The 15,205-nt window shown below is 45.1% G+C and overlaps 1 pseudogene; it reads left to right on the top strand.

The window, feature by feature from the left end:
- The first annotated feature begins 12,143 nt into the window (after positions 1 to 12,143).
- Positions 12,144 to 12,391, top strand: LOC116858495 (annotated as a pseudogene).
- Positions 12,392 to 15,205: the final 2,814 nt, after the last annotated feature.

Raw genomic sequence — 15,205 nt, 5'->3', positions numbered from 1 at the left:
CCTCCCCTCACGACAGAGGACGGAGGCTGCTTTCTTGCCTTAGATTATTTTACACTAACAACTAACTACAGAAAAGTAGAAGGGACAGGTAAGAAGTCCTGGCCAATATCCTGTTACCCAGAAATACCCGCCTCTCCGTGTTCACAGTTCAGTACTCCAGGGCCGTCTTTCCTGTCAGGGCAGCTGTGGTGTGGTGTGGAGTGGCCCCGCCTGTTCTCCCCCGCCCCAGGGCAGCTGCAGGGGGAGACTTTGTTTTTACTTTAGACTATTTGAAATTTTCTACTCAGTCTTTTAAAAACAATGAAAAAAAAAAAAATTCACGTGGGCACACCTCCCCCTCCACCTAACACCCCCCCCCAGTTGGAAACCCCTGGTAGGTACATAGTATCCTGCATGTTAATATTAATAGTTTAGTGAAAGAGGGGCATGTAACTATGGAGCTCAGGGTCGCGAGTTCGAGACCCACGTTCAGTGTAGAGGTTACTTAGTTCAGAGCCTCCTGGCTGGCTCTGTCAGTTAATCGCCTGATCCTTGGTTTCAGCTCAGGTTATGATCTCAGGGTCCTGCGACTGAGTCCCATGTTGGTCTCCGTGCTTAGCAGGGGGTCTGCATGACATTCTCTCTCCCTGTCCCTCTGCCTTCCTCCTACTTGCGTGCACTCTCTCTCTAAAATAAATCTTAAGGGGCGCCTGGGTGGCTCAGTGGTTTAAGCCTCTGCCTTTGGCTCAGGTCGTGATCTCCTGGGATCAAGCACCGGCCTCGCTGCTCAGTGGGGAGCCTACTTCCCCCCTCTCTGCTTGCCTCTCTGCCTACTTGCAATCTCTATCAAATAAATAAAATCTTTTAAAAAATAACCTTATAAATCTTAAAAAAATAATACAGTAAAAGATTATTTCCATGTTTTACAGATACCTTTTAAGTCATTTAATTGCTAATTAAGAATTCCATTTGGGGCCTGTATCTTTAGCACTTAGCCAGATCCCCTGTAGTTGAACATTTAATTGTTAACAACTATTTGCCATTATGAATAATGTTGCTGTCTAACATTTGTGCATAAAGCTTGTTTATCATCTTTTGAAATAATTATTTTTCGGGGCACCTGGGTGGCTCAGTTGGTTAAGCGTCTGCCTTCAGCACTGGTCATGATGCCAGGGTCCTGGAATCGAGTCCAGCCTTGGTGCCCCCTGCTCAGCAGGGAGTCTGCTTCTCCCTGTCCCTCTGCATCTACCCCACTCGTGTGCATGCTCGCTCTCTCCCTCTCAAATAAATAAAATCTTAAAAATATATATATATATATTTTTTTTTTGGCATATATTTTTAGGAATAAAATGGATCAGGGGAAAGAAAGAGTCCAACGATTGGGAAGGCTCTTGATTCCTATTACGAAGGCTTATTTCAGCAGCCTGTCCACTGCTGCCTCACCGTAGGCCCTGTGGTTCCGCAGCAAAGGGTGTGGAGAGGCAGAGAGAAGACTGGCCCAGGAGCCTGATCCTGGGGTTTCTTTCTTGCCCCCCAGGGAACGCTGCAAATCAGCATCCTCCTCTGGGAGGATTAAAGAGTAATGTGTTTGAAGATGCCCCGTGAAAGATGGAGAATCAGAAAGTGACACCGTCATCTCCCTCTTCGGCCCCCATACCTTTTTTCTGCCCACTGGATGGAATATAATCTGCTCCACTCTCCCCTACAGTTTTAGGCTCTTGCTGCTTTCGGGGTCTTCATCCTGGGGATCCCTCAGGTGGGTTTCCCTCCCCTTCCGTGGCTGTGCACTCCTCCTCGCTGCTTGTATGGCCCTTGCTGGGTAGCCAGGGCCTCCAGGGGTCGCCGCCCAGGGCCATCATTTGGAAACCCTGAGAACCAGCAGAACACGGGAAAGTCCGCTGGAAGCCGACCAGCCCCACACTCCGCATACCCAGTTTAGAAGCATCGTTTCCTCTCAGAGGTTGGTTTTCCTGGGTTCCCTGTACTTGCTAAGAGCTCTCCCAAGATCACCGCCTCTTCACCTCTCACCGTTTCACCCGGAGGGAGCTGAGTTCGAGGCACTGAATGAATCCAAACGTGACATTCGTCATCACCCTTGGAACTGCTCCCCAGGGACATAGCAGTCACTGTGTCCATGGAATGTGGTGATGCCAAGATCCAAGTCTCCCTGGGCCAGACTCACGAATAACACAGCCACCCGTCTCAGCAAACTTTGCAGATGAGCCAAAGGTCAGGAGGCCGGTGGGCCGAGGGTGTAGATGCGCAGCCTCGTCAGGGCCGGGCTGTGGGCCGCCCCTCTGCGACGCCCTGCCTGTGCGGCCCTGTGTCCCCGTGCTTACTACACCCAAATCCAAGCAGCGAGCCTCATCTCAATCAGACAAACCTCAGTCTGTGTTTTTACTTTTAAATGTATGTATGTGCTTGGGTAGTGGGGGCCCTTGTGTGAGGAATTAATTACATTGCGCTTGCCTTACTTAGTCGTTGTTCATTTTCTTTCCATCTTTCTTTACTCTCCCTTTCTTCCTAATATCCCTCAAATAATTGCTCCTTCTCTGTTGAGTCCAGACGGTGGAGGGGGGGGTTCCCTGTCGCCCTATTGATTTGTATCCCCCACCCCTGCGCACAGCTGTCCCGGGCCCGCCCCTGCTCTGGACAGGGGGGCTGTGGAAGCGCGGAGGGGGTGCCCCTCACCAGCCTCGGGCTCCTCCCGCGCCCTTCGCCGGGTGGTCTGCCTCTAGAGTGCTGCTGCCCCAGAATTTATATTCCTGGGAAGTTTGCTGCTTTTATTTCCGTCGGGTCAGGGTTCTCCGTTCATTTGTCGAGGTCAAAGACACTGAATTCTCGGGAAAGAAAATTTTAAAACTTAAAAAAAAAAGCAACAACCAACCAGCCACCAACAATCCCTCATCGCTGATAGGGTGGAAGAAGAATATAAGGTCCCCAAAGGGCACAGTGACAGTAACACAGAAGGGTCCCTGCTCACCCCACCACCCCACCTTCCTGTTTGTGACTGGATTGGAAATGAGCTGGAGCCGCTCTGACTGGCAGGCGCCCATCACGTGGTGAGGCCCTTCCTCCTCCTCCTCCCCCTCCTCCTGGCCTGTCCTTTCCCACCATCGGGGCTGCTGGGTTTATCTGGAGCCTGGGTTACCGGCTCCTGCAGAGACTTGGGGGCACAGCTTAGTCCAGGAGTGGGGTGTGTGGCGTTCCCAGTAAAGCCCAGATAGGAACAGAAGGTGGAGCGGAAAAAATCCTGGCCTAGAAATGAAACCTGCTAGGGTTTGACCTTGGGGAAGCTGGATAACCTCGGGCCTCCGGCTCCTACTCAGCAAGGTGAGGCTCAGCTGCGCTCCTCTCCGCCGCTGTGTCAAGTAAAGGCAGATGCGGAGACTTGGGTTCAGCAAAGGCGCAAAGATGTTCACGTCCATTTACGTGGCCGTCCTGGACCTCGCGCCGTGTGCCAGGCCCTGTTGGAGGCTTAGCGCAGGGCTGTGGGAGCGGGTGACCCAGTCTGTGGGTGCCCGTCTCTTCCCCCGCTCTGGAGAGCTCTGCGTCCTCCAGCTTGGGTCTGACAAAGCCCATAGTGCCTCCGGAACCGCCTCTGTTAATCCTGGCGGGCACTCCTGGGAGGCCGGGCTCCCAGCTCCTTTCCAGGCTTGGTACCACTTTCCAAGGTTCTAGCTCCCCAGGGTGAGAACTCGGGCTGGCAGGAGGGCACTTCCCCGTGGCCCCACAGTCTGGCCCAGAGTTCTGCCTCCAGCGACCAGGTGGCACGTGTGGCTGATTCCAGAGCCCGAAGCCATAAGCCCCGCTGCCCGGTGATTTCTGCCCCTCCGCAGCCTGGGCAGCTGGAGCTCCCAGCGTCCCACTCTCCCGTGGGGGTTCTGCGGCGCCCAGGAGAAGCCTCTTCTAGCCCTTGCTATGTCCAGAACATCTAAAGCAGTGCTGCCCAGTAGAACTTTCTGGGACGATGGGGCTGGAACTCTATCATTCAGCACACATGAGTCATTAGCTTTGGGCCCTGGCAGTGTGGCTGATGGCTTACTATGTCCAAGAGCTCAGGTCTAGACAAGTTACTTCCCAACCGTTTACAAGTCACAGCAAACACCAGCATTGAAACGGAGTCCACCGTCAACAGATGGGGCAGCGAGCCCTCCAGCGAGCCCTGGGACAGAGCTGCCCAGTGTCTTCCTTCGCCCACCAGGTACCGGAGCACAAGGGCCTGCTTGAGACTTTGGGGTGGCTGGGCTGTGACCTGGGGTACAAAAAAGGGGTGTGAAGGCAGTGGCTTCCTGCCTGGGTGTCCAGAGCGGCGGGGGGCTTCCTGGGCGCGAGCCCGGCCTCACCCCTCCTCCTGAGGGATCAGACGAGGAATGGACTCACCACTGCCTTCAACTTATTCTCCAGTTTGACTCTTGTGTCCTTTAAAGTTGTAGCGCACTGCACTTGGTTTTAAGAGCTAAATGTAAGGCTAGTGTGGAACACTTTAAATGTGATAACTCCCGAGTTCACATTGTTCGAGGAGATCAGCAGTAAGGAGCAGGTGCTTTTGAATTTACTTATCAGCATTTTAGCAGGCTCCTCGTCTGGCCTCACCCCCCACCTGGGTGCTGTGATGTTCTCCGAGGATCTCGGGAACCGAGGCTTCCCCAGGCCCTGGGCCCACTGTTTCATGGGCTGACCTTGCTGGTAAGGTCAGGCCTTTGTTCCCAGCAGGGTGCGCAGCCCAGGTGTATGCACTTACCAGGCAGGGCTGGTGATGGGAGAGGAGCTCCCAGCTGCCACCTGGGGACCGAGCGCCCCCCCAACGCCATGACCGTGACCTCAAGACCTTGGAGCCCTGTGAAGGGGATGCATTTTAGAGTCACATCCTGATCTTCCTGAAGGAGGGTAAGAGGGGACAAAAGGAAGCCCTAGTTCTCCGTTACATAATTAAATGGAGATTTTCCTTCCTGAAGGAGCAAAAAGAGGCCAAGGACAGCCTAATTGAAACCTCAAGATTGCTTCTCCAAGAGTGGCCTGAACAAATGGGCCAAGGTAGACCGCCACCTCTGGATGGCCGGATTCCACCCATGCCGACGGGTCCCTGGTGCGCCCTAACTGCCCTCCAGCAGAGGGGGACAGTCTATTTGGCCCGGGAGCCTCCCCTCTGCTTCCTGTTGGGCAAGGCCCTGGGGCTCCCTGGTCCAAACAGCAGAGCCCGTGCAGGAGCTGCCTGTGTCCCAGCCCTCCGGCCCTCCCCATCGTCCTGGTGGCGCTCCACTCCCTGCAGCACACAGGGCTCCGGAGCCCATCACCAGTGCTCGCCTCTCTCCAGCCAGGCTGGCTCTTCTGAAGTCGTTCCCTTCCAGAGAAGTGATGGTAAATAGCGGTGTTTTATTAATTGCAGATACGGCTGCTAATTAGAACCCAGGCGCGTGCTCCCTCTACCTGTTTATACACTTGCTCCAGAGTGGAAGGACTTTGTCCTCTCTCCTTCCTTCCCTCCCCCCCACCCCCCAGATGAGAATTTCAACTTTAAGACAAACAACTTCATTTACAAGTGTGTCTCTAATTAGCTGCAGAATGAGGAAAGCTGAGTTTTCCCCCATAGATCGGCTAAACCCTCGAGGGGGACTGGTGGAATAGAGAGGATTGCATTTCCAATTATTTTGTTGAATTGCTAATTTAGTTATTGTGCCTGGTGTAATTGTGATGGGTATTGGGTGTGCAATTCAATTTGTTTTAAATATTTGTGGGAAGGCTGATCAGTAATGGAGCTGACCTATTTTGTGGCCCAAATTGAGAAAAAAAGACTAAAACACAACAGCCACAAAGATATAGTTTGTTTCCATTTTTATTTTGATCTCTCTCATCCCTCTTAAGACCATTGATGCAACAAAAGGATTAAATTAAAAGATGCCAGCACTTTGATCTTCTCCCTTTGAAAGCTCAACTGTCCTTGGTAGTTTAATATGCAGATATTTTAGGGTAGTTTTAGATGCGTTGCTGGAGTTGAGGACTTCCCGCCTCCCATAATTGCATTTCTGTGTGTGCCTAGCCGTGGTCTGGGTGTGTGACTTTTGAATAGTGAAGAGAGTCATGGAGGTGGCCCCTGCTGCCAATGGTGCAAAGACATCCCAGCGCCGGGGCAGAAGTCCACGGCAGAGCCCGGAGCCCGTGTGGTCAGGAAGGCGCCTTCCCTGCACTGGCGGTGTGGCTCCGGGGGCCAGTGACCAGGATCCCCACCCAGGTGGCCCTTGCCTGGTGCTCTGCCAAAGACAGGCCCCGCTGCTGCCTGGTTGCGGGGTGGGGGGGCTCTGCCTTTGTGACAAGACTTAGGCGTGTGGTTTCCGGTTCCCTCCCTGCTGGCAGTGAGTCCAAGGGGAGCTCCTCGCTGGCCAAGCACAATCTGGCTACTTTAGGGTCTCCCCACGGGACTGGAGGCCACAGAAACCGTGCTGGACCCCAGAACAAGGAGCCCTCTGCCCTGTTACTCGGAAATGTGTGGGTGGGTGCCAGGTATCCTTAAGGTCAGGGTTGCTTGCCCGTGACCGAGCCCTTTACCACTCCTCATGCCAGGCTTTTCAGGCACAGGAAAGGTGTGGTTGGGCTAGACCAGAGGGTGGCAGACCAGAGTAGATTTTGACGAAAGGTAATGATAAATAAGATGGGTCATAGAAGCAGCTGTTTTAATGACTTTGATCCTAAAAGGATCATTTTGTAACTCAATTAAAAGTTGCCAGGGTCGGGGCACCTGGGTGGCTCAGTGGGTTAAAGCCTCTGCCTTCGGCTCAGGTCATGATCCCAGGGTCTTGGGATCGAGCCCCGCATCAGGCTCTCTGCTTAGCAGGGAGCCTGCTTCCTCCCCTCTCTCTGCCTGCCTCTCTGCCTACTTGTGATCTCTGTTTTTCAAATAAATAAATAAAGTCTTTAAAAAAAAAAAAAGTTGCCAGGGTCCATTTCTGTGCTTAGCTGCCCAGTAGAAGTTTAGACTTCACGATTCGCATGTGGGAGCTCCCAGTGTGCTGGGTGGGGTGAGCTTCGGACACAGGTGGTCTTGGTTCTCTGGTCCCAAGATCCAGCTGGGTCCCGTGGGAGGACAGGCAGGAAGACCGTCCTCTCCGGAGCCATGCCATGAGCTAAATGTGAACACTGCCCTGGGCATCGGGAAGGATCTCTGCAGGGAGAACCATGGGTGCTGGAGGAGGAGCTGCGGACACCGGTGCAAGGGCAGGAGGCAGGCATCTGGGTGTTGCTGGTGAGGTCTGTGCACTCCTGCCCTTTGCGGATTATAGATTTTCACAGTTTTCATAGTGGGGTATGATTTATGTACCATAAAGTTCACCCACCGCAAATGCCCAATTCTGTGATTTCTTAGTAAGTTTCTGCACCCATCAACCCACTTGAGTCTAGAACATTTTCATCAACCCAGCTCATAACTCCGTGCTGGTGTGCTGTTCCACAGGGCGGCTGATCTGCTCTGTGCAGCTTGGGAACTGTCTTTTCTGAGTGTCTCCTATAGGAAGAATCCTACCCTGTGTCACCCGTGTGCCTGGCCTCTGCCACTGAGCATAAGGTTCATCCTCCTCACAGCCCACATCGCTGGTTTGTTTCTCTGGACCGCTGTGTCCTCGTGCTGTGGCGCCACATTTGGTTTATCTGCTCACCCATTTAGGAATATCCGAGTTATTTCTGCATCTCGGATCTTGTGTGCAAAGTCAATACAAACAAACACAAGTCTTTGCGGGACATGTTTTTATTTCTTCTGGATAGATACCAAGGCACGGAATAGCGAGGCCATATGGTAAACTTATGTTTTACTTTTTAAGAAACTGCGAAACTGTCTTCCGAAGTGGCTGTACCACCTTGCATACCCACCAGCAATGTGTGAGCGTTCCAGTTGCTCCACATCGCTGCGGATACTTGTTATTGTCTGTCTTAGGGTTCTTACCATTCTAGTAAGCAATGGACTCTTGTGGCTTTAATTTCTATTTTCCTAGTGACTGACAATGTGAGACGGTTATCACGTGTTTATTAGTCATCCATATTACCATATTACCTTCCTTGGTAAAATGTTTATTCAAATATTTTGCTCATTTTTTATTTTATTTTTTTAAAAGATGTATTTATTTTAGAGAGGAGGGGATGGGAGGAGGGGTGGGAGTGGAAAGGAGAGGACAAGCAGACTCCCCACTGAGTACAGAGCCTGATGCAGGGCTCGAACTCACAACCCTGAGATCATGACCTGAGCTGAAATCAAGAGTAAGAAGCTTAACCAACTGCATTTTGCTCATTTTAAATTGAGTTGCTCGTCTTATTGTATTATAAGAATTCTTTATATATTCTAAATGTAAATCCGTTATCAGGTAAGAGTCGCAAAATATTTTCTCCTAGACTAGTTTTGGTACTTTTTATTTTCTTTCTATTTATTTATTTATTTGACAGAGATCACAAGTAAGCAGAGAGGCAGGCAGAGAGAGAGGAGGAAGCAGGCTCCCTGCTGAGCAGAGAGCCTGATGCGGGACTCGATCCCAGGACCCTGGGTTCATGACCTGAGCTGACAGCAGAGGCTCTAAGGAACTGAGACACCCAGGCGCCCCTCTTTTTTAATTTTCTTAATGCTAACTTTTGAATCACAAATGTTTTTAATTTTGATGGTGTAATTTATCAATTTTTTTTTCTATTATCACTTGCATTTGGGGGGTCATATCTAAGAAATCTTTGCCCAACTCAAGGTCACAAATATTTTCTCATCTGTTTTCTTCCAGAACTTTTGTAAAGTCTTAAAGCCTACATTTAGGCCTATAATCCATCTTGAGTTAGTTTTTGTCTATGATGTGAGGGTCTAAAAATATAAATTTGCATATGCATATCCAGTTGTCCCTGTACCCTTGGTTGAAAAGACTATTTCTCCCTCCCATAGAATTGCCTCAATTCCTTTGTCAAAAATTAATGGACTGTAAATGTGAGGATTTATTTCTAGACTCTTAATTTTTTCCATACTATTTGCCTGATTTTATACTGGTGGAAGTTTTTAAAACGGATAGTTTAAGTCTGCCAAATTTTTATCAAAATTGTTTTGGCTATTCTGGGTTCTTTACAATTCCATATAAATTTCGGTATAAATTTGTTAATTTCTAAAAAATGCTTAATGGGATTTTGATAGGGATTATATTTACACCATAGATCATGTTAGGGAGATTTGCGATCTTAACAGCATTGAGTCTTCCAATCCATGAACATGGTATTTATTTATTTATTTATTTATTTATTTATTAAGATTTTATTTATTTATTTGACAGAGATCACAAGCAGGCAGAGAGGCAGGCAGAGAGAGGGGGGAGGAAGTTGGCTCCTTGCTGAGCAGAGAGCCCGATGGGGACTTGATCCCAGGACCCTGAGATCATGACCTGAGCTGAAGGCAGCGGCTTAACCCACTGAGCCACCCAGGCGCCCCTGCCACTTTATTTATATTCAGTTTCTCTCAATGGTGTTTTATAATTTTCAGTGTACAAATCTTGCACCTGTTAAATTTCTTCATTAGTATTCTACCATAATTGATGCTATTGTTAATGGATATTTTTATAGTTTTATTTTTGGATTGTTCTTTACTGGTATACAGAAAGACAATTTTATTTATTTGTTTGTTTGTTTATTTATTTATTTATTTATTTTTTGGTATATTCATCTTGTACCCTGTGACTTTACTGAATATGTTTACTCTAGTTTTTAAAAACCCATTCCTCCCCTGGGATCATGCTCTCTGTGAATGAATATAGTTTTAATTCTTTCTTTCCAATTTATAAGCCTGTGATACTTATTTATTTAGCAATTATTGCACTGGCTAGAGCTCCCAGTATGATGCTGAGTAGAATGACAAGAGTCAACACTCTTGCCTTGTTCCTGATTTTAGGAGGGAAAAGTAGTCAATCTTTCACTATTAAGTATGATGTTAGATTTGGTTTTTTTAAATATATGCCCTTTATCAGGTTGAGGAAATTTTTATTTAGAATGGGTGTTGAATTTTACCAAATGTTTTTTCTGCATCTATTGAGATGATCATGTGGTTTTTGTTCTTTATTAATATGGTATATTACATTAATTGATTTGGATGTTAAACTAACTTGGCACTCCTGGGACAAAATCCCACCTCGCTATGATACATAATTTTTTTCGAATATGTTGCTGGATTTGGTTTACTAATTTTTTAAAAAGATTTTATTTCTTTATTTGACAGAGAGATCACAAGTAGGCAGAGAGAGAGAGAGAGAGAGAGAGAGAGAAGGAGGGAGAAGCAGGCTCCCTGCTGAGCAGGGAGCCCGATGCAGGGCTCGATCCCGGGAGCCTGGGATCGTGACCTGAGCTGAAGGCAGAGGCTTAACCCACTGAGCCACCCAGGCGCCCTGGTTTACTAATATTTGCTAAGAATTTTTGCATCCGTTCATGAGGGGTATTGGTTTGTAGTTTTTCTTTCTTGTGATGTCTTTGTATGCTTTGGTATCCAGTTAATACTGGCCTCAGAGAATGAACTGGAAAATGTTTTTTTGTCTTCTGAAAGAGTTTGTGGAAAATTGGTATTTCTTCTTTAAGATATTTGATAAGAAAATTAATCAATGAAGCCTTTCAGGACTGGGCTTTTCTTTGTGGGAAGATTTTTAATAATTAACTTGATTTCTTCACTTGTTATAAGGTCTATTCAGATTTTCTGTTTCTTCTCAAGTCAGTTTTTTTTTTTTTTAAGATTTTATTTATTTATTTGACAGACAGATCACAAGTAGCCAGAGCAGCAGGCAGAGAGAGAGGGGGAAGCAGGCTCCCCATGGAACAGAGAGCCCAATGTGGGGCTCAATCCCAGGAGCCTGGGATCACAACCTGAGCCAGGCAGAGGTTCAACCCACTGAGCCACCCAGGTGCCCCTCAAGTCAGTTTTTATAAATGGTGTCTTTCTAGGGATGTGTTCATTTTATGTAAGTTGTCTTATTGGTATAAAGTTTTTTATAATATTCCTTTATAATTCCTTTAATTTCAAAAGGGTCACTAGCAAGATCTCTCTCATTCCTGATTCTGGAAATTTGTGTCTTCTTTATTCTTGTTTGTTGATTTCTGTTGATCCTTTCAAATAACTGAATTTTGGTTTTATTTATTGCTTTTTTTCCCCCTGTTTCATTAGTTACCACTCTCATCTTTATTTTTTACTCCAGTCTGCTTGCTTTGGGTTTAGTTCTTTTTTTTTTTTTCTTCCAGTTTCTTACGATGGAAATTTAATTTGCTGACTTCTCTATTTCTTCTTTCATTTACATCTGTCAATTTTTAAGATAATCATGGTATTTTATTCAAATGTATAAATATTTATTATGGCCTTGTAGTGTGTATCTCTTGATTTCTCCTCTAAGTTCACTCTCCATAATGTTCATCACACCCAGGATGCTGACCTTTAGGAACTACTCTCTCGCTAGGATGATCAACCCTCCTGCTTTGACCAGGACATTTCCATGGCTTTAAAATTAAAAAAAAAAAAAAAGTTAATTAAAGTATAGTGGATATATATTAAATTAGTCTCAGATATATACACAGTGATTCAATGAATGCATTACAAACTGCTCACCACAATAGGTGTATTACATACAACATTATTGTCTGTATCTCATTGTGGTTCACTTTGCATTTCTCTAATCATTAGTGATGTTGAGCATCTTTTTTAATGCTTGTTGGCTCTTGTCTATAATCTTCAGAGAAGTATCTATTTAAGTCATATACCCATTTTAAAATCAGTCTATTTGGGGTTTTGTTGTTGAATTGTAGAAGTTCTTTATATATTCAGCATATTAACCCTTTATTAGATATGTGATTTGCATTTACTACATATTTTTAAGTCCTTTTCTTGGTGGTTCCAGGGATTACATTACAGTCTGTTTGAGAGCACTGAATCCTAACCACCAGGGATATTTGAGATTAATATAGATCAATTTTTCTTCCCTTTGTGTAGTTGTAATATTTATTACATTTATATATGCTATAACTCCCCAAATACAAAGATATAATTATTGCTTCATGCAGTCTTTTTATTTATTTATTCAACTGTGTTTTCCTTTTTTCAAACTGAAGTATAGTTGGGCCGTCCATTTCTGTATCAGGTAGGAAGGATGCTGGGATTGAGGTTGGTATTGAGCAGAGTAACTACCATGACTTCCAGTGTTTTGATGAAACCTCAGGTGTGAGACCTTCTAGCCAAGCGCCTGTGATTTCATATTGTTGTGGTGTTTGCTGTATCACTGGCAGTTGCAGCTTTCTGTAAGTTTGCTGTGGCATATGCAGATTCTACAGAAATTAGGATTCCATGAAAGATTTTGAGGAAATGTAGAAGGCTGGTATCTCTGAGTGCAAAGTGTTTTTGGAATGTAAAGAATTTCTTTGGGTTGAGTTCAGTTGAAGTTTGTCACTGACCTGTTTCTGAACGATGAAATGTGAATATTAGGTTATGGAATAGTTTCTCTTGATAAATAAACAACTAACAAAAAAATTGAAGTATAGTTAACATACAATATGTTTTATTCAATCTTATCTATTTTCCTTTTCAAATGCCTATGTATTTCTTTGTGCAGATTCAAATTACTGTCTGGAATCATTTCTTTATAGCTTGAATGATTGTCTTTAATATTTCTTGTAAGGCAGGAATTGTAGCGATAAATTATTGAGGTCTTTTTCATGGGAATATCTTTATTTCACTTTTGTTTTGTTTTGTTTTGTTTTTGGAGCATCTAGGTGGCTCAGTCAGTTAAGCATCTGACTCTTTTTTTTTTTTTTTTTTTTAAGATTTTATTTATTTATTTGACAGACAGAGATCACAAGTAGGCAGAGAGGCAGGCAGAGAGAGAGAGAGGAGGAAGCAGGCTCTCCGCTGAGCAGAGAGCCCGATGCGGGGCTCGATCCCAGGACCCTGGGATCATGACCTGAGCCGAAGGCAGCGGCTTAACCCACTGAGCCACCCAGGCGCCCCAAGCATCTGACTCTTGATCTCAGCTCAGGTCTTCATCTCAGGGTCATGAGTTAAGCCCCATGTCGGGTTCCACACCCATCATGAAGCCTACTTAAAAAAAATGTTTTTTTTAATTTTTTAAGTAATCTCTATACCCAATGTGAGGCTTGAACTCACAACCCTGAGATCAAGAGTCACGTGCTCTACTGACTGAGCCTGCCAGGCAACTCTCATCTTTGTCATAAGGATAGTTTTGCTGGGGACACTTGTGTGGCTCAGTTGGTTAGGCAGCTGCCTTTGGCTCTGGTCATGATCCTGGAGTCCCAGGATCAAGTCCCACATCAGGCTCCCCATTTAGCAGGGAGTCTGCTTCTCCCTCTGACCCTCCCCACTCTCATATTCTCTCTCTCTCTCCCAGATACATAAATAAAATCTTAAAAAATGATGCAAAGAAAGGATAGTTTTGCTGGATACAGAATTCTTGTTTGACAGGTTTTTTTGTTTGTTTCTTTATTTTTCCCCCTTGTAGCACTTTGAATATATCAACCCACTGCCTTCTTGTTTCCATTGCTGTTATTTGTCATTTGGTTTTTGTTTTATTTTTCCTCTTTATCTGATAGTTCTCCAGCTTCTTTTAAGATTTCCTTTTTGTATTTCAACAGGTTGGCTATAATGTGTCTAGGTATAGCTCTCTTTGTGTTTAACCTTGGGATTTATTGAGCTTGGATCTGCAGGTTGTTGTCCATCATATTTGGGAAGTTTTTAGCCATTATATCTTCAAATATTGTTTTCTGTCCCCTTTGCTCTCTCTTCTGCTTCTGACATTCTCAGCACAAATAAATTGGCATATCTGATGTCACCTGGGTCTCTCAGGCTCTATTCTTCAGACTGGATGATTGCTCTTGCTCTATCTTCAAGTTTACAGATACTTTCTTCTGCCTTCTTGAATCAACTATTTAGTCCCACTAGTTAATTTTTCATCTGTTATTGTACTTTTGAACTCCTGATTTTTAAAAGTTGTTGTAAATATAACATAACCTAAACTTTACCATTTCACAGTGTTTGAATACAATCCAGGGGCATGAAGTGTATTCACACTGTCACACAGCTATCCTCACTGTCCCTCTCCAGAACTTTCTTATTATCCCAAACTGAAACCCCACACCCATAAAATGATAACTCCCCATTTCCTCCTCCCTTCAGCCTCTGGTAAGCACTATTCTACTTTGTGTCTGTGAATTTGACAATTCTAGATACCTCATATAAGTGGAATCATACAGTATTTCCTGTTTTTTGTCTGGAGTGATGTGTCATTTAACGTGATGTCTTCAAGGCTTATCTCTGTTAAAGCATATATCAGAATTTTATTCAAAATTTACTTTAAAAATTTCTATAATACCTAAAGTCTTTATCTGTTACATTTAACATCTGGACCTATACAGAAACAGTTTCTATTGTCTATTTTTTTTTCTTAGCTGAGGATGGGTTATGCTTTCCTGTTTCTTTGAATGTCTTATGATTTTTTTGAAAATTGTACACTTTGTATAACATAGCAACTATGGTTTCTGACTTTTCTCCCCAAAGGCTTTTGTTTTTGTTTTGTTTAGTAACTTGACTAAATCTGTGGATTCTCTTTTCCCTATGGTATGCAGAAGCTAATGTTTCTGCTCAGTTTTTCTTTTTAAAAAAATTCTTGTTTTGGTGTGCCTGGATGGCTCAGTTAGTTAAGTGTCTGCCTTAAGCTTGGGTCATGGTCTCAGAGTCCTGGGATCCAGCCCCGCATTGGGCTCTCTGCCCAGCAGGGAGCCTACTTCTCCTTCTCCCTCTGCCTTCCGCTTTGACTATTTGTGTGTGTGCTCTCTCTCTGTCAAAAACATTAATAAAATCTTTTTAAAAAATATAAAAATTCTTGTTTTGAGGCACCTAGGTGACCCACTTGAGCATCTGACTCATGATCTTAGAGTCCTGGGATCAAGCCCCACATTGAGCTCCCCACTCAGTGGGGAGTCTGCTTGTCCTTCTCTCTCTGTCCTTCCCCCTGCTGTGCTTTGTCTCTCCCACAATAAATTAAAAAAAAAAAAACTTAAAAAAATTTTTTAAAATTCTTTTTATTTTTTAAAATTTATTTTTTTTAAGATTTTATTTATTTATTTGACAGAGAGAGATCACAAGTAGACACAGAGGCAGGCAGAGAGAGAGAGGGAAGCAGGCTCCCTACTGAGCAGAGAGCCCGATGTGGGACTCGATCCCAGGACCCTGAGATCATGA

This window comes from Lontra canadensis, unplaced genomic scaffold (genome assembly GCF_010015895.1).
Source record: "Lontra canadensis isolate GAN:19392208 unplaced genomic scaffold, GSC_riverotter_1.0 scaffold137, whole genome shotgun sequence".
NCBI classification, from domain to species: Eukaryota; Metazoa; Chordata; class Mammalia; order Carnivora; family Mustelidae; genus Lontra; species Lontra canadensis.
This window is presented reverse-complemented; position numbering and strand designations above follow the sequence as displayed.